Genomic DNA, 26,014 nt, shown 5'->3' on the forward strand with positions numbered 1-26,014 from the left:
TAACCTTCTCTAAACAAAATGAAGGTTCTCCAGTATAGTCCATCGATTGCCTCTCGTGGATCCACACTTTGTTAGACTTCCCTAATTTTCCTTTAAAATCTTGAGCTTTTCATCTACGATCACCACGTACTGTCCGTCGATAGAACGATGGCCAGTCGATGGCTGTAACATTTCAAAAATCCAAGACGAGTCTTAAAGCATAACTTAAGTGCCATGGGTCTAAATACTGTTTTAAGACCTATACTAATGGAAGTTTAACAACCAAAATATCCAAGAACTTTCATGATGTTTTGAAATTTGGTTCAAGGATGTACTACTGTGCTTTAGCCTATTTGACTAGCTTTTACGAGTCGGTAATTCATGAAATTAGGTGGAAGGGTGTATGACATATGTATAAGATGATTCGTTTTTTAAGAGTATGGGTACGAATCCCCAATGACAAACCAAGGGTCCCTGAGGAGGACCCTAGCACGTAGGAGGCAACACTACCTAGGCAGTGTGCACCAAAGAAACCTAAACGACGGGGCGTGTGTAGATCGATGGGGCATCGATGCCAACCGTCAACCAAAACTTTGCCAATTCGTGGAAGTACCCTACCTGCATAGTCTCTGACTGTATCGATGGATGTGCAGCATGGAGAGAGGCTTTTTCCGTCGACTGACCCACGATCCGCGATAGTGGTGTCGTCTGTGAACCTGCCAATTTCTTGCATATTATATGTTAGTATAATTTAATAAATTAAGGTGTTAGGTGGTTATTTAGGGGGTTAAGAGAGTTCAATTTATTTTATCATGACCCAATATATATACCCCCAACCCTCATTAATCACAACACAACTCACAAAATAAACTATCTTCCTTCTCTCTTCTTTCTCTCTCTCTGTTTGGAAGCCACCATTGAAGAAAATATAGGGGGAGGTTTTGAGGGATGGAAAGGGTCAAATTCACCATCATTTATTCATCAATTAACAAGTTATGAGATCTAATTCACCTTTGAGACTCTTTCCTCAAAGGGTTCCTTCAAAATGGATTTCCAAATTTGGGTTTTCAAGTGGGTTTCACTCAATTACGAATTTGATGTTATGAGCTGAGTTGAATATTGTTTATTTAGGATACGATGGAAATATGAACATGAATTTTAACTTGATTATAGTAACTTGTGATGGTTTGATCTAAATTGAAGAGCATAATCTTGATGTAAATTTGGTTGTGATTGATCCAATTGACTTGATTATTGGTTAAATCACTATTATATGATGTCGTTACATTAATCATTAGAATATTTGAGTGAATTGTAGTCTTTAACGCTAGTCTTGAGGAGATGATCTAGGTTAGAAGGTGAATTGACCTAGGGATCTTATTTAAAGCTATGATCTAGTATTGAATTGTTCTATGTTATTTATTCTAGTCTTGTTATAATGTTGAATATTGAGATATGGTGTTGAACATGTAAATTTAATTTAATTGAGGTTTTATTGTAAGGACCAAATGATTAACTATGATGAAGACTTGGTAACTCTTAGAATCTCTATCTTTGCGTCCAATTGTGATTAATTGTTGTTAAGTCATGATGTTCTATTGGAGTATGCCTTGATTAGGATTGATAGGATGGTATGATGTTGTGTTTAAATGTCTTTAGTATGTAGTGAGGATGATTAAGATGTATGTGTTATAAGGGTGGTGATAACAATCAATGTTCCTTGTTATGATGTGAAATGCTAATGTGTTAACTGTCACATCCGGGTTTTCCCCCAAGATGTAACCGGCTTGGTCGTCCTTTTCAAGGACTAAGACTAGTCTCTTAGTATCAGTTCATTACATTCAAAGGTTGAAAAATGCAGAAAAATTTAAAACTTTTATTATCACTACTCGGAGGTTTACATAGCCTCTACATAAACATAATATATATTCATATCGAGTATACCTAGACTTCTAGTATAGGAAGGTTACATAGCCTTCTACTTTTATTATATATACATATATGTAAAATATAGAAATAGTCGCAACCATCGTCTCATATCATACCATCTAAACGATTATCATACTATGGGCATAGCCCTTACATCAATTCAATGAGACCTTGCATAGGTCATACAAAAGTAAAATACTCAATTAAAAAGGAAAGGAATGATAGAGTCAATAAGCTCATAGCAAAATCCGTAAGCGAGATGATGGCATTACCCTCGAAAGTTAAGTACCTACCCCAGTTCGATCAAAGGAATAATTCAAGCCTTCAACAATGTCACCTTCCAAAACTCTTCAGCGACTGGAACCTAAAATGTTTTGGAAAAGGGAAGAAGGTGGGGTTAGTACACCACATGTACTAAGTATGAGATCTTATGCAAATACACAAGCAAAACATGCTAAAAAGGACTTTTTAGTCAAAACATGCCATTTTACCACTTTAGAGAATTAATGCAAAGTCAAGTAAGTCATATCAATCATCCAAACATGCTTACTATCTCATCTGTAATACTTATCACAACATACTTGAAACCATGATTTACTACAACCCTAACATCAAGGAATAATATCACAAATATTAATTAGAGTCAAACATATCATAATAAGCAAGACAACTACTCACAAGTCCTTATTAAGTCAACAACTACAATGACCAAGCCATGCCCATAACCTTACTCAATCAAGTATCCTCAACAAGAAAACATGACCAATGTCCAACATTACATATCATGGCATACAGGTTTACGTTTCATCATATATTTACATTATAACCCAAGGAATATTCATAGATGAACTAATAAACATATAGTATGAACAATGTGCCATGGTCATCATAATACATAATATATTATCATAACATAAACATATATAAGAACATCCTCCTAAAAATCCCCTCAAAGCTAACTAGTGCAATGCTTAGGTAGAGTCTCATACCCCTACCAATACTAAGCTAGACCACTTAGGTTATCCAAGTTAGTGTTCAAGTCCTTTATTCGTTTTACCTTTTGGGAACATCTTCCACTAACCGACATAGACCACATGAGCTAGTGTGGAATCCACTGACATAAAACCCTACACCAAAAGAAGGTGGACTAGTTGTCAAGGTAGTACCAAAACATGAAACATAGCAACTACATGGATCAACTAGCTAGTATTCCTATTAGGGCAACATAGTTCAAAATCTAGGAGATTTAGTTGGGACCCCATATATGCGCCATTAATTATAGTCTCCAATATCAAGAGTAATGTAGTGTTCCTACCTTCCCTATGTGGGAAGGGACACTCCTCTATCTACTTCACTCGGTGCTAAGCTATAGTTCCATTCTGAAATGTCTTTAAGCCTTTAATTATCAATCGTAGATTAATTTAGGCCATAGGGTCTACCCCTTGTTTAATCATCATCATCAATATCTCAATAAGAATTGTATGAGTATAAGTCCTTTCATCACAATTCATACAAGTGAGTTTAACACTTTGCATTTCATAGCATATTAAGCCAAATTGATAGTTTTCACCATTCTTATATCACATACACCTTAATAAACCTCACAACATAGTCAAGACATTTCAATTCAACATCGTACCACCCTATGATCCTCTTATTAGGCATACTCCAATGTAAAATCATGACTTAACAACAATTATTCATAATTGGAAGTAAATATAGAGATTCTAAGACTTACCAAGTATTCCTCATAGTCTATCATCAAGGTCTTACCATCAACCCATAACTCAAGCCAACTTAGGGAGTAACATTATCACACAATGATAACGAATAGAATAATAAGTCCAATTGCATCTCTATAGCACAATTCATCTTTAGATCACAACTTCAGACATGATACATAGTCTAATTTCACATTATAATTCATAACCTAAATCATATCTCAAGAACTAGTATTATAGGACTATAATTCATCTTAATTTAATCATAATAACACCATAGGATAGTAATCAAATCAACAACCAACTCAATTGAATGATTATAATACAATATAGGTCAAAATCACTACTTAGGGTTAGGGATGGAGGATCATACTCTCCAATTTTGATCAAACCATCAACAATTACCATAATAAAGTTAAATTACATGTTAATCTACTCAATATAACCCTCAACAACTCAACCCGTAACTTCAATGTCGTAATTGAAACCCATAAGAAAACTCAACTTTTTGAAATCTATTTTTAAGGAACCCTTGAGGAAATAGTAGCAAAGGTGAATAGAACCCATGCCTTAACGTTTGTAAGAAAATTGATGGTGAATTCTTCCCTTTCCACCCCCCAAACCCTAGTCCTTGCTAGTCCTCAATGGTAAGTTCATGTAGTGAGAGAAATAAGAGAGAAGGAAGCGAGTTTATTTAAGAGTTGTCTTTAGGTTAATGAGGGTTGAGGGTTTTTATAGTTGGACTTAATCAACTTAATTAGTCTCCCTTTAATACTTAACTAACTTTTAAACCACTTAATTATAGTGGGACTTAATAAACTTAATTAGTCTTCCTTAAGTACTTAACTAACTCCTAAACCACTTAATTAATTAAATAAGACCAACATAAATTATGCTGAAAAATTGACCCTCACAGACGAAACCCCGATCGACGGGCCATCTGTGAGTCGACTGACAGCCCTCCTCCGTCCTTCACTCCATCATCTTGGTCAAAGATTGTGCAGGCAAGGGCTTCCTCCAATATTCTAAGTGTGGGATGACGGTGGCATAGACGCCCCGTCGATCCTCACACGGACCGTAGCCTGGACCTGTGCACTCCGTCGATGAGTTCAAAGGCTGTGCGGGTGATGGGACCTTCTTCACCATCCTAAGTCTGGGACGACGTTGGTATCAATGCCCCGTCGATCGACACATGGGCCGTCTTCTATCCCATTGATTCACACTTCCAGGCAGTGTTGCATCAAACTACAGGGGTCCTCCTCAATGGCTCTTGGTTGGTCCTTGGGGAGTTGTACTCGGACGTTTCAGCCATGTAACGATTCAAACACCTATTATCTACCTTTTCTCCAATTTTGTACATTTTCGACTCCTAAAAGTTAGTCAAATATGCTAAGGTACACTAACATCCCTTTGAACTAACTTTCCGGAATTCGTCAACGTTTTGGTTCTTAAACCTCCTAAATGACCTATACTCATTAACATTGAACTTAGAAAGAGCATTTAGACTTTATGACACCTATGTTAGGCTTTACAACACATCTTGGATTTTCAAACTGCTACATTATCCTCCCCTTAGGAACATTCGTCCCCGGATGACATTAAAACTCTTTTGAAGGAAGGGATAGACTCAAGATTAGCAGCCCAACCAATAAAAAATATCAAATCAACATAAATTATGTCATTTCAACAAGGTAAATATCAAAACTCAAATTACCACACATAAGTCTCAAAACATCTTATCATGAGGCATTTCCTTCTCACAACACTTATGAGCTCAACATACTTTACATGAGTCAATTAGCACAAAGTTCAACTTAACAACATGCTATCTATCATTTCATGAAGATTCACCATATCAAAATGCACAACATAACTCAAACAAGCAAAAAAGCAAAATTTCAAGTTTTTAAGAGAAATACTACAGTAACTTCACTCTATGTTTTTCTTGCATAATGTGCAAAACTTCACCCAAAATAAAGAAACATCAAATTCTAGTCATATTTACATTATTAAAAAGAATGACTAACCTTAATTTTCAAAAAATATGATGGTAACGGGACTTCATGTCAGCCTCGGCCTCCCATGTTGCACCCTAAAGTAGATGATTTTTCCATAACACCTTTACGGAAACCACCTTTTCATTCCTCAACTTTGAGACTTACCTATCATGAATTTGAACCAGACTTTCCTCATAGGTGAGGTTATCCTTGACACCAAGACCCGCAATAGGAAGAACAGAGTCGGGATCACCGATATGCTTTTTCAACATAGAAATATGGAAAATCAGATGAACCGAAGCCAATTCACTAGAAAGTTTATGTTCATAGGCAACCTTACAAACACATAGAAAGAATTCATAGGGACCCACATAACGAGGAATCAATTTCTCCTTCTTGACAAATTTAACCACCCCTTTCATTGGCGAAATTTTCAAACACACCTTATCACCTTCTTCAAACTCTGAATCCCTTCTCCGATGATCGGCATAAACTTCTGCTGACTATAGGCCATTTGCAACCGGTTCCTTATGATATGTACCTTTTCCAAAGTCTTATAAATCAACTCGGGACCAAGAAGCGATGGCTCACCCACTTCAAACCATCCAATAGGAGACCTACACTTGCTATCATACAAGGCTTCATAGGGAGACATGGAAATGTATGAATTAAAACTGTTGTTGCATATCTTCAAGGGTTTGTATAGTACGCTCCACTTGACCATCCGTTTGGGGATGAAAAGAAGTGCTTAATTTCACCGTAGTACCCAATCTTTTTTGGAATGACCTCAAAAATCTAGATGTGATTGTGCGCCCAGATACGATATGATGGATAACAAAATGACGTGGCGACAAAAAATTTCATCTAGGATGATTCTTGCATAATCCTTCACCGAATATGAAGACTTAACGGGAATAAAGCTAGAAGACTTAGTCAATCGATCCACAACCACCCAAATAGAATCATAGGATTTTTAGGTCCGAGGTTATCCTACTACAAAGTCCATGTTGATGTCTTCCCACTTCAAAGTAGGAATTTGGATCTATTGTAGTAAGCCACCAAACTTTAGGTGTTCGAACTTTACGTGTTGGCAATTCGGACACTTAACGACCAACTCCGCTATGTCCCTTTTTAGACCTTCCCACAAATATATCTCCCTTATGTCATGGTACATTTTTGTCGACCCCGGATGAATTGAGTAGCGGGACTCATGTACTTCTCCTAAGATTCGATCCGTCAACCCATATACATCGGGAACACATAATCTCCCTTGATACCTTAACACACTATCCCCCTTAAGTAGAATGATTCATTCAACTTGCCGAGAACCAATTCTTTCAACTCCATTAAGGCTAAATAAGGTGTTGTTTGGACTTTACCTCAACCACTAAAGATGACTCGGAGTTATGATAAACTATAGAACCCCCATCCGGAGAATTCTCCAAGCTCACCCCCAAACTAGCAATCCTATTTATTTCCCTTGCTAGGTCCTTTTGGATTCGTCAATATGGGATACACAACCCATAGTCATATGACTTAGGGCATCCGAAACTACTTTAGCCTTGTCGGGGTGATAAAGGACACTCATATCATAATCTTTCAACAACTCTTCCCCCTTCATTGTCGGAGATTCAATCCTTTTGTGTAAACACAGGTTGAAGACTCTTATGATCGGTAAAAACATAAACATGAACCCCATAGAAGTAATGCCTCAAAATTTTCAAAGCAAACACCACAACCACTAATTCAAGGTCATGAGTGGGATAGTTTCTCTCATGTACCTTTAGTTTCCTAGAGGCATATTCTATCACCTTCCTGTGTTGCATAAGCACACACCCCAAACCCACTCGGGTTGCATCATAATACACCAAAAAACCCTTTGTACCCACCGACAATGTCAACACCGGGCGGAAGTAAGCCTATCTTTCAACAATTGGAAGCTATTCTCACATGCCTCCGACCACTCAAACTTTTTACTCTTTTGGGTCAAAGTAGTCAAAGGAGACGCAATGGATGCAAAACCATCCACAAACATCCAATAGTAACCCGCTAAACCCAAGAAACTCCTAATATCAGTCGGATTCAATGGTCTAGGCTAGTTTTCACCGCTTCCATTTTCCTTGGGTCTACCTCAACTCCCTCACTAGAGATGATGTGCCCATGAAAAGTCACCAACCTCAACCAAAACTCATACTTACTATATTTGGCATACAATTGATGTTCTTTAAGGGTTTGTAATACTACCCTCAAATGACCCATATGATAATCCTTATTCTTCGAATATACAATGATATCGTCAATAAAGACAATGACAAATGAATCTAGGTAATGTCGAGATAGTCTATTCATTAGGTTAATAAATGCCGCCAGAGCATTAGTGAGACCGAAACACATGACCAAGAACTCATAGTGCCTATACCTAGTTCGAAAGACCGTCTTTGGTATAACCTCACCTCTCACTCTATGTTGGTGATAGCTCGATCCAAGTCAATTTTTGAAAAGTAACTCGCCCCTTGGAAATGATTAAACAAGTCGCCAATCCAAGGGAGAGGGTACTTATTCTTATTGGTGACCTTGTTGAGATGGCGGTTATCAATACACATTCTCAAGGACACATCTTTATTTTTCATAAAAAAATCGGAGAACCCCACGGAGAAATACTAGGCCTTATAAAACCCTTTATCTAGTAAATCCTTGAGTTGAACCTTCAAATCTTTCAACTCGGCTAGAGCCATCCGATACGGAGGAATTGATATGGGATTTGTATCCGGTAGCAAATCAATTCCAAAGTCAATTTCTCGTTCGCGAGGAATACCTGAAAGGTAATTAGGGAAGACCTCCAGAAACTCACTAACTACGGGTACCGACTAAATGGGTGGAACTTCAGAGTCAAGATCTCGGACTCTTACTATTTGATATAGATAATCTTTTGAGATTATTTTGCATGCTTTTAGACAAGAAATAATACGACCTCTAGGAATAGAATTTCCCCCATTCCACTCAACAGCGGATTTATTTGGGAAGTTAAACCTCACCACTCTTGTACTACAATCAATGGATGCAAAATATGCATGCTACCAATCCATACCCAATATAATATCGAAATAAAGCATATCGAGTTCGACTAGATCAACATAAGAAAGTCTATTGGGCAACATTATTGGACAATTTCTATGCACCCTTTTTGCAACAATTGACTCACCCATCGGAGTAGACAGTATAAAAAGTTCATGCAAAATATCGGGTAAAATATCAAACTTTTTAGCTATAGAGGTGTAACAAATAATAATATAGTACCGAGATCAAGAAAGCATATACTTAAAGAGCGAAAACTGTCAACATACCGGTCACCACATTGGTAAAGGTATCTTGCTCACCCCTAGAGCTGAGAGCATAGAAGCAGTACTTCTTTGGAGCATCACTAGAACCACTTGCTTCAGCTTTACCACTACCCTTGTTTTGACTCTTCAAGATTGGGAAATCTCTCATCTCGTGACCACTCTTGCCACAATTAAAACAATTATCCATCCCCATAAGGCAATCAACACAGTGCTTTTTACATCACTTTCCCTAAGATGGCTTCTCATTTGATGAGTTTATGTCTTTTACGTTCTTGAATTTATACTTAGAAACCCTATGACCACTAGCTCTCGGAATTTGGAAGGGACTTTATTATAAACACGCTTCTTAAATCTAGGTTTGTCTTGTATCTCTAGCCTATTCTTTGAAGAACCTTCATGAAGTTACCTTGCTCTCTTAGCATCTCTACTTTTTCGCTTAGCCCTTGCCTCCTCAACACTTCTTGCATAAACCATAAGAGGGGAAATGTTCATGTTGTCATTAAGCATGACCTATTGGCACTCCTCTTGTAAGTCCTCCGACACACCCATCACAAAACGACTCATTTGGTCTCTAGGATCGAAGACCAAAGAAGGAGAAGATTTGGACAACTTAATGAATTCCATAGACTACTCATGGACACTCTTTCCTCCTTGGCGAAGATTGATGAACTCTGTCACTTTCTCCTCCCTCATCTCCCTAGGGAAGAACAGATCTAGAATAGCCGCCTTGAAGATCTCCCAAGTCACCGGACCACCCCTCAATGACCTATTATCCCTTTACATACCAAGTTTGAGCCACATCCTCTAGTTGGTATGTGGCACACTAGGATTTCTCACTTGAAGAGACCCCTATAGCATATAGTATCTTGTAAACATCATCGATTAATTCTTAGGTTTCTTCATCAACTTTAGACCCATATAAAGTAGGTGGGTTCATTCAATTAAAGTCCCTTGTATGGTAAGCCATAGTAGTGACTTATTGCTGAGGATGAGGAGCAATATCTCGATTGGCTTGGGCCGTCATAGTTTGGGCTTGAACCATCATGGCTTGTACTTCAATAGTCATGGCTTGGTCCATTTGAGAAAGAATAACCCTAATCTCAGCCTCTGTCATAGGTGGAAGGTTAGCCGAGGCTTGCTCCATATTAACATCTTCTTCAATTGGAGGAATTGCTCATCATGGGGAGGAACTACCACATTAGACACTTCCTCGTCAAGTCTCCGAGCCGTGTTCCTTCGAGTGTTTATGCTTCATATAATCAAAACAATAGGATTAGATGCAAAATCTCACCATAAGTATACTCTATTGTAACAATATAAGATTTCCAAGAAAGCGAGCGATTCCAAAGCATCATATAGGTTTCTACTCATAAGTGTGGCGTGCTTCACAATTATGAATACAAACCTACATAGACATGGTAGAGAGAGTGACATAATTTAATAGCATTAAAACTCACGCTCTGATACAAAGTTTGTCACATCTGTGTTTACTCCTAGACATAAGTGGCGTCTTCATACTTTTCAAGGACTAAAACTAGCCTCTTAGTCTCATGTCATTACTTTCATAAGTTTAAAAATGCAAAAAAATTTAAAACTTTCATTTTCACTACTTGCAGGTTTACATAGACCTCAACATACACATAATATATATTCATATCGAGTATACATAGACCCTTTCTATAGGAAGGTCACATAGCCTTGTACTTTTATTGCACATATATATACGTAAAATATAGATATAATCTTAATTATTGTCTCATCTTATACCATCTAAATGATTATCACAATAAGGTCATACCCTTACATCAATTCAACGAGACCATGTATAGGTCATACGGAAGTATAATACTCCATCAAAAAAAAGGAATGATAGAGTCAATAAGCTCATAACAAAATCCATAAGCTAGATAATGGCATTGCTCTCGAAAGTTGAGGACCTACCCTACTTGGATGAAAGGAAGAATCCAAGCCTTCAACAATGTAACCTTCAAAAACTCTTCATTGATCAAAACCTAAAATGTTTGGGAAAAGGGAAGAAAATGGGGTTAGTACTCCACATGTACTAAATATAGGATCTTATGCACATACACAAGCAAAACATCATATAACAAGTACTTCTTAGTCAAAACATGCTATTTTACCCCTTTAGGGACTTAATGCAAAGTCAAGTAAGTCATATCAATCAACCAAACATGCTTTCTATCTGAACAAGTAATACTTATCACAACATACTTGAAACCATGATTTACTACAACCCTAACATCAAGGAATATTACAAGAATCAATAAGAATCAAACATATCATAATAAGCAAGACAACTACTCAAAAGTCCTTATTAAGTCAACGAGTGCAATGACCAAGCAAAGCCCCATAACCTTACTCAATCAAGTACCCTCAACAAGAAAACATGACCAATGTCCAACTTTACATATCATGGCATTTAGGTTTGCATTTCATGATATATTAACATTATAACCCGAGGCATATTCATAAATGGACAAATAAACATATAGTATCAACTATGTGCCATTGTCATCATAAATACATCATATATTATCATAACATAAACATATCTAAGAACCTCCTCCTAAGACTCCCCTCAACGCTAACTAATTCAATATTTATGTAGATATCATACCCCTACCTAGACTAAGCTAGACCCCTTAGGTTATCCAAGTTAGAGTAGAAGTCCTCTAATTCGTTTTACCTTTTGGGAACATCTTGCCCTAACCGACATAGACCATCCAGTTTGGAATCCGGTATCATAAAACCCTACACTGAAAGAAGGTGGACTACTTGCCAAGGTAGTACAAAAACATGAAACATAGAAACTACATGGATCCACTATCTAGAATTCCTTGGGGGCAACATAGTTCAAGAACTAAGAGATTTAGTTGGGACCTTATTTATGCGACATGCATTATAGTCTCCAATATCAAGAGTAATGTAGTGTTTCTACCTTACCTATGTGGTAAGGGACACTCATCTATCTATTTCACTCTGTGCTAAGTTAGAGTCTCTTTTTGATATGTCTTTAAGCCTTTAATTATCAATCATAGCTAAATTTAGGCCATAGGGTCCACCCCTTGTATAGTCATCATCATCAATAGCTCAATAAGAATTGTATGAGTATAAGTACTTTCATCACAATTCATATAAGGGAGCTTAACACATTAGTATTACATAGCATATGAAGGCACATTTATAGTTTCACCATCCTTATATCACATACACCTTAATCAACCTCACAACATAGTCATTACATTTCAATTCAACATCATACTACCCTATAATCATATTATAAGGTATACTCCAATTTAATATCATGACTTAACAACAATTAATCACAATTGAAAGAAAAGATAGAGATTCTAAGACTTACCAAGTCTTCCTCATAGTCTATCATCAAGGTCTTACCATCAACCATAACTCAACCCTACTTGGGGAGTAACATTATCACACAATGATAATGAATAGAATAACAAGGTGAATTGCATCTCTATAACACAATTCATCTTTAGATGACAACTTGAGACAACATACATAAGCTAATTTCACATTATAATCATAACCTATATCATATCTCACGAACTAGTATGATAGGCCTATAATTCATCTTAATTTAATCATAATAATACCATTGGATAGTAATTAAATCAACAGCCAACTCAATTGAATGATCACAATACAATATAGGTCAAGATCACTACCTAGAGTTAGGAATGGAGGATCATACTCTTCAATTTAGACAAAACCAACAACAATTATCATAATCAAGTTGAAATACATATTAATGTACTCAATATAACCTTAAGATATCGTTAACAAATCAATTCATAACTTCAATTTCGTAATTGAATGAAACCCAGAAGAAAACTCATCTTTTTGAAATCTATTTTGAAGGAACCCTTTGAGGAAAGAGTCTCAAATATTAATAGAACCCATACCTTAATGTTTGTCAACAATTTGATTGTGAATTCGTCCTATTCAAGTCCCGAAACCCTAGTCCTTGCTAGTGCTCAATTATGAGTTCATGTAGAGAGAGAAATAAGAGAGAAGGAAAATTGTTTATTTGAGATTTTTCTTTAGCTTAATGAGGGTTGAGGGTATATATAGATGGACTTAATCAAATTAATTAGTATCCCTTTGATACCAACTAACCCCTAAACCACTTAATTAATTACATAAGATCAACATATATTAGGTAGAAAACTCGACCCCAACAGACGAAACCCTAATCGATGGGCTGTCTATGAGTCGACGGAGAGCCCCTCCTCCATACTGCACTCTGTCGCCTTGGTTAGAGACTGTGCAGGTGAGGGTTTCCTCCAATTGTCTTAGTGTGGGACAATGGTGGCATCGACGCCTCGTCGATACACACACATACCTTAGCCTGCACCTCTGCACTCCGTCAATGAGTTCAGAGGCTATACGGTTGAAAGGGACTTCTCCACCAGCTATGTGTGATACAATGGTGGCATTGATGCCCCGTCGGTCCACACACGGGCAATTATCTGTCCCGTCGATGCACACTGCTATGCAGTGTTGCATCAAACTACAAGGATCCTCCTCAAGGGCCCTTGGTTGGTCCTTGAAGAGTCGTGCCTAAACGTTTCAACCATGGAACAACTCAAAAACTCATTAGATACCTTTCGTTTTTATTTTTGTACATTTCTTACTCCTAAAAGTTAGTCAAATAGGTTAAGGCACACTAATATCCCTTTAAACCAACTTCTCAGACATCGTGGACGTTTGGTTCTTAAACCTCCTAAATGACCTATACTCATTAACATTGGACTTCTAAACAGTATTTAGAATTAATGACACATATGTTAGGCTTTAAAAGACGTCTTAGATTTTCAAGGTGTTACATCAACCTCGCTTATACGAATTGTAATGGAAGGACTTATACTTATACAATTCTTATTGAGTTATTTATGATGATGAATATACAAGAGGTAGACCCTCTGACCTAAACTAAGCTATGATTGATAATAAAATCTTAAAGACATTTCAAAAAGGAACTATAGCTTATAACCGAGTGAACTAGATTAAGGAGTGTCCCTTCCTATTTAGGGAATGTGACAGCACTAAAGTACCCGTTAGATTGGAGACTACAATTCATGGAGCATAAAGAGGGTCCCAACTTTATCTCGTAGTTGTTGAATTATGTTGCCCTCATAGGAGACCTAGCGAGTGGATCCACGTAGTTGCTATGGTTTATGTTTTAGTACTACCTTTGAAAGTTGTCTGCCTTCTTTGGGTGTATGGTTGTATTATACTTGATTCCACACTAGCTCATGTGGTGTATGTTGATTAACACAAAAAGTTCCCAAAGTGTAAAATTAAATAAAGGATTAAACACTAACTAGGATAACCTAAAGGGGTCTAGCTTAGTCTAGGTAGGTGTATGGGACTCTACCTAAGAATTGCACTAATTAGCCTTGAGGGGCGTCTTAGGAGGATGTTCTTATGTATGTTTATGTATATGATGATTTATGATATGTATATGAAGCACTTGCATATTATTGATATATATGTTGACTAGTTCAATTATGATTACGTGATGGTTTATATTGGTAAAGTAAGATGAAGTGTATATCTAAATGTCATGTTATATGAAGTAGGGTGTTAGTCATTATTCTTGTCCGGTTACTTAATTGAGTAAGGGTATTGGTCTTTGCTTAGTCACTGCACTTGTTGACTTGATAGAGGTTCATGGGTAATTGTCTTGCTTTTCTATAATGAAATGTACTCTTATTCATGCTTATTTTTTAATATGACTTAAATGTAAAGTTACTTCATTATTCTTCTACTTGTGTAGTGGAAATCTTTGGTTGGACTGGACTTGATGTTATGGTATTGTGATGATCATATCTATGACTAAATAGATGTGAATTATTATTTGTTGTGATTTTTTTTGAATATGCGTATAAGTTTTAAAGAAAAATGCATACTTATAAAAATGTCCTTTTCTTAGCATGTTTTATAAATATATGTGCATATGGTCTCATACTTATTACATGTGGAGTACTAACCCTATTTTCTTTCCTTTTTCTCAAATAGTTTAGGTTCCGCTCGTTGAGGTGTTTGGAAGGAGACTCAAAGAAGGCTTGGGTCTTTGATCATCCGAGAAGGGTTAGGTCCTCATTGTCCGAGGGCGATGCGATTTGTATAAGCCTATATGTGGATTCTTTACATTGATGTAGGGCTATGCCCAAATTGTTATGATCTTTAGATGATACGAGATTTAGACAATCCATAAGACTCAGTTATATTTTACTCATATACGTATGTGTAATAAAAGTAGAAGGCTATGTAACCTTCCTATATGAAGGGTCTATGTATACTCGATATATATCTTATTATGTGTATGTAGAGGTCTATGTAAACCTCCAAGTAGAAGTAATAAAAGTTTTTTAATTTTCCGCTAAATTTAACTTATGAATGTGATGATGTAATCTAAGAGACTAGTCATAGTCCTATGGGAGGACGACGATGCTCGTTATGTGTAAAGGTAAACCCAGATGTGACAAACTTGGTATTAGAGCAAGAGGTTGAATTATCGTAGAGGTTATGTCTCTCTCTACCACTTCTATGTAAGTTCGTCTTCATAATTGGGAAGCGCATTACACATATCTATGGGAACCTACATGATGCCTAGGAAACTCTCATTTTCTTGGAAATCTTATATCATGCCATAAGAGTATATTTATGGTGTGCTTTTGCATCTATTTATATTGTTTTGCTTATAGGAAGAATGAACACAAAAAGGAACGTTCCTCCACTTGAAGACGATGCTAAAATGGAGCAAGAACCAGCCAATCCTCCTCCTTTGACAAATGATTATATAAGGACTTCTCTTCTTCAAATGGCCCAAGCTATCACCACCCAAGCAAAAGTGGCCATGGCTCAAGCCCAAGCTATGACGACCCACACAAATCGGAGGTTGTAACCCATCCTCATCAACAAGTCACTATTATGGCTTACCGTCTAAAGGACTTCATTCGAATGAACCCTCCTACTTTCTATGTGTCTAAGGTTGAGGAATACCCTCAAGAATTCATCGATGAGGTCTATAAGATACTATTGGCTATGGGGTTGTCTACAAGTGAAAAGGATGAGTTGGCCACTTATCAATTCAAGGACGTGGCACAAGCATGGTTTGTGAAATGGAAGGATATTAGGACCTTGGGAGGTGGTCATTTGACTTGGGATATTTCAAGAAGGCTTGTCTAGATCGGTTCATTCCTAGAGAGATGAGGGAGGATAAAGTGGTGGAGTTCATGAACCTTCGCCAAGGAGGTATGAGTGTTCATGTATACTCTTTGAAATTCACAAAGTTGTCGAAATATGCTCCTTCTTTGGTTTCTGATCCTGGAGACGAAATGAGCCATTTTGTGATGGGAGTGTCGGATGATTTACCAGAGGAGTGTCATTCGTCTATGCTAGACGAGAGCATGAACATTTCTCGTCTTATGGTGAATACCAAGCATGTGGATGAGGCAAGTGCTAGGAAGAAGATTAGAGATGTTAGGAGGGCACAATCGTTTGATGGAGGATCTTCAAAGAATACGATTGAGATACAAGACAAGCCTAGATTTAAGAAGAGGGTTTCAATTCAAGTCCCCTTTAAGTTCCCAAAGGCTAGTGGCGATAGGGTATCTAACTCTAAGTTCAAGAAGGGAAAAGGTACTAATTCACCAACTCCGAATCCAAGTTGTGGAAAGTGTGGAAGAAGCACTATGGTAATTGCCTTAAGCAGACAGATACTCTTTTTGGTTGTGGCAAGAGTGGCACAAGGTTACGGATTTCCCAAATGTGAGGAGTCAACACAAGAGTAGTGGTAAACTTCTAAGAAAGTGGTTCTACTGAGGCTCCCAAGAAGAATAACTTCTATGCTCTCCGCTCTAGGGGTGATCAAGAGACTGCTCCCGATATGGTGACCGTATGTTGAAAGTATTCTCAATTGATGAATATGCCTTAATTTATAGAGGTGCTACTTCATACTTTGTTACTCCTCTAGTAGCAAAAATTCTTGATATCTTACCCAATATTTTTCATGAACTTTTTATAGTGTCTACTCCGGTGGGTGAGTAGGTTGTTGCAAAGAGGGTTTACAAAAATTTTCCTATAATGTTGCCCAATAGAGTTTCTCATGTTGGACTAGTAGAACTCGATATGCTTGATTTTGATATTATATTTGGTATGTATTGGTTGCATGCTTGTTTTGCTTGTATTGGTTGTGAGACAAGGGTGGTGAAGTTGAACTTTCCATATGAACCCGTTGTAGAGTGGAACGGGGGAAACTCTATTCCTAGAGGTCGTATAATCTATTGTCTAAAAGAATGCAAAATGATCTCTAAAGGTTTTCTATACCATATTGTAAGAGTCCAAGATCTACACTCCCAAGTTCCTGACATTGAGTCGGTCCCCGTAGTGAGTGAATTTCCAGAGGTTTTTCATATATACCTTCCCGATATTCTTTCCTTAACGGGAAACTGATTTTGGTATCCATTTTCTACCGGATACAAATCCCATTTCAATTCCTCCTTATGGGAAGGCTCCGGCGGAATTGAAAGAGTTGAAATCTCAACTCAAAGATTTACTAGACAAAGGCTTCATAAGACCTAGTATTTCTCCATGGGGTGCTCCAGTTTTGGTTGTGAAGAAGAAGGATAGGTCCTTAAGAATGTGTATTGCTAACGCCAACCCAATCAAGTCATAATTAAGAACAAGTATTCTCTCCTTGAGATTAATGACTTGTTTTACTAACTTGAAGGGCCAAGCTACTCTTCAAAAATTTACTTAAGGTCAGGGTATAACCAACTTAGGGTGAGAGGTGAGCATATATCGAAATCGGCATTTTGAACTAGATATGGTCATTATGAGTTCTTAGTAATGTGTTTTGGTTTCACTAATGCTTCAACAAATTTTATGGACCTAATGAATGGAGTGTTTAGAAATTACCTAGATTCATTTTTCATTGTCTTCATTGACGACATCTTTGTATATTCGAGAATGAGGGTGATCATATGGGTCATTTGAGGGTGGTATTACAAGCCCTTAAAGAACATCAATTGTGGACCAAATAAATCAATTGTGAGTTTTGGTTGAGGTCGGTGACATTTCTTGGTCATATCATCTCTAGTAAAGGAGTTGAGGTTGATCCGAGGAAAATGGAGGCGGTGAAAAATTGGCCTAGACTTTTGACTCCAATAGATATTAGGAGTTTCTTGGGTTTACCAGGTTATTATCGAAGGTTTGTTGATGGTTTTAGGTCCATTACATCTTCCTTGACTACTTTGAACCAAAAGAAAAAGAAATTTGAGTGTTCTGAGGCATGTGAGAAAAGTTTCCAATTGTTGAAGGATATGCTTAATTCCGCTCTAGTGTTGACCTTACGGGAGGGTACAAAGGGGTTTGTTGTGTATTGTGACTAATCCTGTGTAGGTTTAGGGTGCATGTTTATGCAACATGGCAATGTGATAGCCTATTCATCTAGGCAACTTAAGGTACATGAGAGAAATTATCCCACTCATGACCTTGAGTTGGCGGCCGTGGTGTTTGCCTAGAAAATATGGAGACATTACTTGTATGGTGTTCATGTTGACGTTTTTACCGACCATAAGAGTCTCCAATATGTTTTTACTCAAAAGGAGTTGAACCTTCGACAAAGAGGGTTGTTAGAATTGTTGAAAGATTATGCCATGAGTGTTCTCTATCACCCCGGCAAGAATAATGTGGTTGCGGATGCCCTAAGTCGTATAAATATGGGTAGTGTATATCCCATATTGATTGTCATGGCCCGGATTCTTGAATCCGAATTGCAACCGGCGTCGTTGATCTTTTAGAGGTCGCAGAAAAGCCTCTTCTTGTATTCATCACATTTATACAGTTAGTTTTAGAAGAACATTTAAAACTTTTTTTATGGTTGAAGTATATATAGACTTCATATAAATGCATATTTGTAAGGAAGTTTATTTCTCATGTATTAACCATCTAATTATAAGATCATGTAATTTGAAATAAATCGAATCTCATGTCATAAGTAATACTTGCCAAAACAACATCATTACAAGCCTCTAAATAAAATAGCAAAGAAACACTAGCGGAACATACTCCACTAGTTCAAACCTACTACTAAGCAAGGAATTTAAAGGCAGGCAACCTCGAATACATGAGGACCTACCAAATCTGGATGAAATCTCTCACTCCGAACAGATGCATTGATACCCTCAACATCCACCTAAACCTGCACCTAAAACAGTAATATTGTATGGAATTAGTACACACTTCTACTAAGTATGGGTACATGCAACAACACATTACTGTAATGCATTAACAAGAATGGCTCTTCCTAGCCATCATGCTTTCTTAGAAGGTCATACATCATACACACATAGGTTCACATAATATACACTTCATTTTTCATATATAATACATTTCATATCCATGAGACCTTGGAATCATGGACATAGAATTAACACATCTCAAGTGAGGGCCCAACATATGGGATCTCACCATGAGGGTCTCCTTTAGAAAACACAAAGCCTACTTCATTCGTTCATTTGTAATTCACATTATTAATTTCATTCATTAATAGGCTGATGTGAACACCGACTATACCTAGGATAAACTTTAAGACTCTCATCGGGATCATGAAGTCCAATTACAAAGAATGACCTAATGTCATTACTTGAATCTGATTTCACCTCTTGATTGTCTTGCACAAACACGTTCGGTATCGTTCATTTTATTGTCCTTAATACTTCGAGTAACATACAACCTTAACTGACATAAATCATGTGAGCATCATGAAATTAGGTGTCTTTCCCACACCGAAAAGAGGTGGAGTCACTGACCAATGTTAAACCAAAACATGCTAGCTTTATGGGTTCGAACAAAGCTAGTTCCCAATGAAGGAGACATAGTTCAAAGACTAGGAGATTTAGAGATACCCATACCCACCTTGTGGACAGTCTCATCTCATGAGATTTATGTGAACTCCGCCCTTCCCGAAAGAAGGAATCACCACTGATAGCTAGCCTATCGATGCTTAGTTTAAAATTCCTATTTACATTAAACTCATACATCATCGAAGCTTGCTTCTTAGCATGAGGTAGTCATAGCTCATTAGATGATTTCTTATCTCTACTTTACGTATTAAGTGTGAATTGTCCTTACACTTTCTTATAGAATGTGATTGAGACTTGTCTCTTGTTATTTAACACTCTCTTAGGTGACTACTATTAATGACCTTTACTTAGACTTGGTTGAGACTTGACTCACCATTCATCTTAGCCTCTTATCATGTTGTCACCGTTTTCATTAGCATCATAGTTTAACATAATTACTTACATAATTACGTGAATGCCCATTTATTAATCTTACCATTAACTCATGGTATTATGAATTTTGGGTTACTCATAACTGACTAAGTGTTTCCTGATAATCTAAGTATATGTTGTGTAAGACATGCATTTTAAACATTCAGCCAAGAGACCCATGTTCGATCCCTAGTGGCTGCATTTCATTTCATTATATGTGAGACTTATGTGTCTCACAATTTATTTTAAGGTGACCCATGTTCGAATCCCTTGGGCAGCACTTTTTATTATTTTTTAGAGTTCTAGGTGACTTTATTCATTCGGATAAGAGGATCTGGGATAGAATCTCAGTGGCCTCAATTTTTATTATTTTATTTGGTGTGAGATTTATGTATCTCACACCCTTGGACAAGGAGCCGAGTTCGAACCCCCCTCTGTAACACTATTTTGTTTCATTTTAATTGAAGGATTCTTCTCTTAGTGTGAGGACCTTACGGTTTCGAGATCCACCCTAAATGGCAGCATCTATTTCTCTTCAATTAACATCCAAAACAATGTTCAATTAACATATAATTTTAATTCACTTTCTTACATTTATCCTAGGCGTTTAGCTCATAGTTTACATACACTTTTCACCAATTCGTTAAGGACTTTACTTTCACTTTCTTTTTCATGAACATCACGATTTCTTTTTGCATGTTAAATACACAACATTACATAACACATGATTCACCATTTTCTTCAAGTAAACCGTAACAATACAATTACGGAAAAACAACATGTTTTTTTCACATATGATGTTCAACATTGAAACGTACCTAACAAGGCATAAAGAGCTTAAACACACATTGCACACAATCACAATCATTTCAAAAATAATCTACCAGAAGTCATACCGACGAATGCATCAATTCGTTAATCGGATCTAATGACAGGGGCATGCAACGGGGGACAACCTTAGTTTTTCAATTGGACTTAAACATAACCTTAGGGGACTCTTGCGAAAGGGACCAATATAGAAGAAATATCATACCTTTTCAGCCTTGACAACCAGCCACAACCACACGTCCCCACCCACCCAAAAACCTTTCTTCCGAGCTTTGTTTCTTGTTCCCAAGTGATGTTCTTTACTTAAAACACTTAGGCGTACAAATTATCCCTATTAATTTTTGATGGATACAACAAATAATACTTTTAGAACAGTGAGTTTAAGTTTATTTTCTGTTTTTGAATTAAGAGGTAAAGCTGAAATTGTTTTAATGAGTAATATAATGAATTAAGAGTGGGCCCTAGTGGGAGTCATGCGTCCCTTTTGCAGGAATTTTTGTTGACATATTCAACACAATTTAAATGGTAAAAAATTCAGATTATAAATATATATTAAGTTATTATAAATCCCCTCCTTATTTTCTCTATTTTTTGTCATTTAATTGGGGCCCCCTAATTCCTCCATCTCGGCTCGAACCCCAGTGTGGAGGTCCGGTCAAACTCGGGTTTGACCATCGAGATTTGACCCATTTTGACTAATTATTAACCTTATTTAATTAATTAAATATCATCCTAGGGTAATTACTATACTACCCCTAGCCCTGAAATTACCTTTATAACCGTAGAACCATTAAAACCTAGGACTAACCCTCTATGTACAGTTAAGACTCATCCGGATGAATCCTAGTATTCGGGTACCCAACAAGGCTAGAACCAACCCTTCCTAGATTAACTAACTCACCAAGTTTGTTGGCTTTTCTGGTGCATAGGTTCAAAGGCCTGGTTCCATGCGCATTAATCCGTGTGACCCGGTCAAACCAAGGAATTTTATGAACATTTAGGCCTTACATAGCATAGTCCTTTTCAGGTGGTCACATTATCCCCCCTTAGGAACATTCGTCCCTGAATGACACTACTATCAGTTAAACAAAGAGGGTGATTTACAAATTTACTTCATCATACTTAAACGTTTCTAGTTTGGGAACCTTTGATCCGCATTTATTTGGGTGGGGCATATCATGCAATCTTATCTAAGGCTTCATTCTTGAGATTGATGAATTTCCTTCTCAATCACACTTAACTTAATGCACAACACAATTCATGCAACACAAAAATCATGCCTATGCTACACAAAAACAGCAACATAGATTGCAAACATAACTTCGTTGTAACTCATATAGTGTTATTTCAAAACATATGATTAGTGACATATTACACCAAGTTCACTACAACACTTAGAACGTAGAGTTTCTTAAACATGAATCGAACTTTAGGAAAAGAATATCTAACCTTAAGAACTTAACAAATGTGGATAGCGAGATCGCATGAAACATTCTAGAAAATTTATGTCTAGTGCAGAGACCAATTGGTCTTTAAGAATGCGCATTGGGGATACATAAGAATTCTAATGCCAATATTGAAAATATTGGGCATAGTATAGAAAAATGGCTAACGATTGTTACCCAATTTTTATATAATGCCCAAATAAGCAAAATACCATGTCACATGATCAATTAAAATGCCCTAAACTGAAATGCTTTTTCCTTTAACTCAGAAAAAGGTATGAGGCATCCCAGTGTCAAGCCTAGATACCATGTCACATGATCAATTAAAATCTCATGTAGAGTAAGCAGTGCCCAAGGATATAGTGAGGATCCTTGGGACAATAAGTAAACATTCCCAAACGAACCATAAATAAAGTTAGTTAGGAAAGTACAACAAACCCATGTGCAAACACATGTGCAAGACATGTGAAGAAGCACCAAAGGAGGGGACCACCTTAACTGTATTCGGTTAGGGTAGTTAAGGGGACAAAAACTTGCATAAGGGACCACTCCATATAGGGACTAACTTACTAACAAATTTTAGACTCTAACCTACTGCCCCAAATAGATAACTAACTTAGGACTAACCGTAATGGACCCACTAGTGCACCAGACAACCTAGGACCAAAAACGGGTTGATACTAACCTAGTACTAGATAAAGAGACAACCTAGTACCTAACCTAGGATGGTCCAAAGAGTTAGTTAAGGTCCTAACAACATAGGGATAATTTAGTAAGTACCCTAGGATAATTAATTAATCAATTTAGCAGCTTAATTAATTAATTTAAAGGTTCAAAATCTAAATCACAATGAAGTTTCAAGATTTCGGTTCAGACAAGAAAAAGACAACATAGTATTTAACTTAGGATGGTCCAAAGGACTAGTTATTGTTATAAAAACTTAAGGGTACTTTAGTAATTACCGTAGGTTACTTAATTAATTAAATTATCCATTTAATTAATTAAATTAAAGGGGTCAAACAAAAATATTTATGCTAACCTAGTATAATGCAAGAGACATCCTAGTACTTAACCTAGCATGCTCCTAAAGGGTTGATTATGGTTCCAATGACTTAGGGGTAATTTAGTACTAACCCTAGGTACCTAAATTAATTACATTAAGGATTTAATTAATTAATAAAAAGTCAAAATGTTTACCCAAACGATAGTCAACACTAAAATATAAGATTTTAGGTCAAGTCAACATTTTCATATATTTAATCAAATTAGGAGGTTTTTATAGTAATTAGTTAATTAATTTATCAAACCCTAAGTTTAATAACTCAAGGTCAGTTTCTAAACCTAAAAACCACGTTCAAACTCAAACAAATACACGACTAGAACCAGAAAACAAGCATTAGGAAAAACAGTAAACAAAGCGCAAGAAAAAAAAACAGATAAATTTCTTAGACGATTTTCAAGGTTTCTTCAAGGTTCGTTCAAGGTGGTCTTTGTAGATTAAGTTCTACTTAATGTATGGGTTTCTATCCTTGACATCTTTCTCCACGAGAAATTTCTTTCGAACGATTCAAAGATCATGAAAACTAGTGTTGTTTTCCATTGTTCTTGTCGAACTCCTTTCCCTAGTATCCTTGTTACAATTTCAATGTTTAATAGGTTATAAATAATGTTGTTAATATGTGGTGCTGGCTGTTCTTAACATGTATTGTTATTGAATGATGAGTATTGAATGAACTTATGAACATGTAATAGCGTAACGTTAATCTTATCATGATAATTAAGGATCGATTATATATTATGTTAAGTCCGTGATGGGTTAAGTGAATATGTGTCTTTGGATGAATGTTGACTTGCTGTTTTTCTGATGTTATGAAGATGTTAAAGACATAAAATTTTAATATAATGTTGTATAATATGTTCTTGATATGTTACACAAAAAATCCATAAATAAGAATTGGCTCAAAGACATCTATGAAATCATATCTTGAATAAATTGGCTATGTGGTTCTAATAAATTGGATAACTCTATGTGGTCAAAATGAATATATGATAATGGATAGGAACTTATTTAAATAATTAAAAGATTGGCTAAAGGTTCATTCATATGGAAATTTAAATATGAACATACGTAAAAGTTGGCTTATGCCAAAAAGAATTAATTTTCTAGTCTAACATCCCAAATCTTGAGTCAATACTAATCATATGCCAATTCTTGCGTAGTAAGAGTATCAAATGTATATGAAGAAATTATAAAGTAATATAAATGAATCCATAACCAAGGGCATGACATTCATTTGGTCAACTCCCGACATGATCCACAAGAATGAACTATGAACACATGAAACTCATTGAATGAAGTACTCATCGTCCATAAATGGTGATATGAAGATACTTCATCAATGTAAGTAAATAACGTGAGTTATAACATAATTAAAGGGGTCTAAATTAAGTAAGTGACTAGAATGGGGTGTTAAAGGAAATGAGACAAGTCTTACTTACACCTAAGCTAATTTGTTAAAAGAATGCTCACGAATGAAGGTGTTAGAATGTGTGAAACTAGTCTCATCACACCTAAGGATGATATGTAAGGACAATTCACATTCATCAATGGAAATTAAGGATTATATGGAAGAAAAATTCACATTTCATCAATGTAAATTAAGTATGACCAGTCATCAATAGAGTAAGTTGATTTCAATCTAGAAGCAAGCCTCCATAATGCTTGAGTTAAAAATAAAAAATGATTAAATGAACATTCACGTAAAAGGGATGGGTAATTATGAAAAGCAAATGTGATAATGCTAATGAATGTAGTGACAATATGATAAGATGCTAATGTGAAAGATTAGAGCAATCTCAAATGAGCCTAAGTAAATGCTACCAAAACGTACTCACCTATGAGAGTGTAAAGCTAATGAAGAGACCAATATCTATGTAGACTCTAATGAAAGTATTGAGACTGACTTATACTTATTACCAATGATGAAATGAGAAATCATCTATCAAGCTATGATGTCCTCATACTAGAAGCCAGCTTCCATGAAGTATTAGTTGAATGAAATGGAACTTTAAACAGAGCATTGATAGGCTATCTATGAGCGGTGATGCCTTATTTTGGGAAGGGTGGAGGTTCACGTAACTTTCATGAAATGAGACTGTACGTCATGGCCGGTATAGGTCTCCTTATATCTCCTAGTCTTAGAACCTATACTACCAATATGGGGATCTGGCGGGGTTCAATTCCCATGTATGCTAGCATGTTTCGGGTCAGTTTGGCCGGTGATTCCACCTCTTTTCGGTGTGTCGTACACACTAGATTTCATGATGCTCACATAATCTATGTCGGTTAAGGTTGGAGTTCCTCAAAGTATGAAAGATAATGAAATGAACAATACTGAAGGTATTTGTGCAAGACAATCAGGAGATGAAATCAGATTCAAGTAA

Source organism: Solanum pennellii, chromosome 5 (genome assembly GCF_001406875.1).
Source record: "Solanum pennellii chromosome 5, SPENNV200".
Classification (NCBI taxonomy): domain Eukaryota; kingdom Viridiplantae; phylum Streptophyta; class Magnoliopsida; order Solanales; family Solanaceae; genus Solanum; species Solanum pennellii.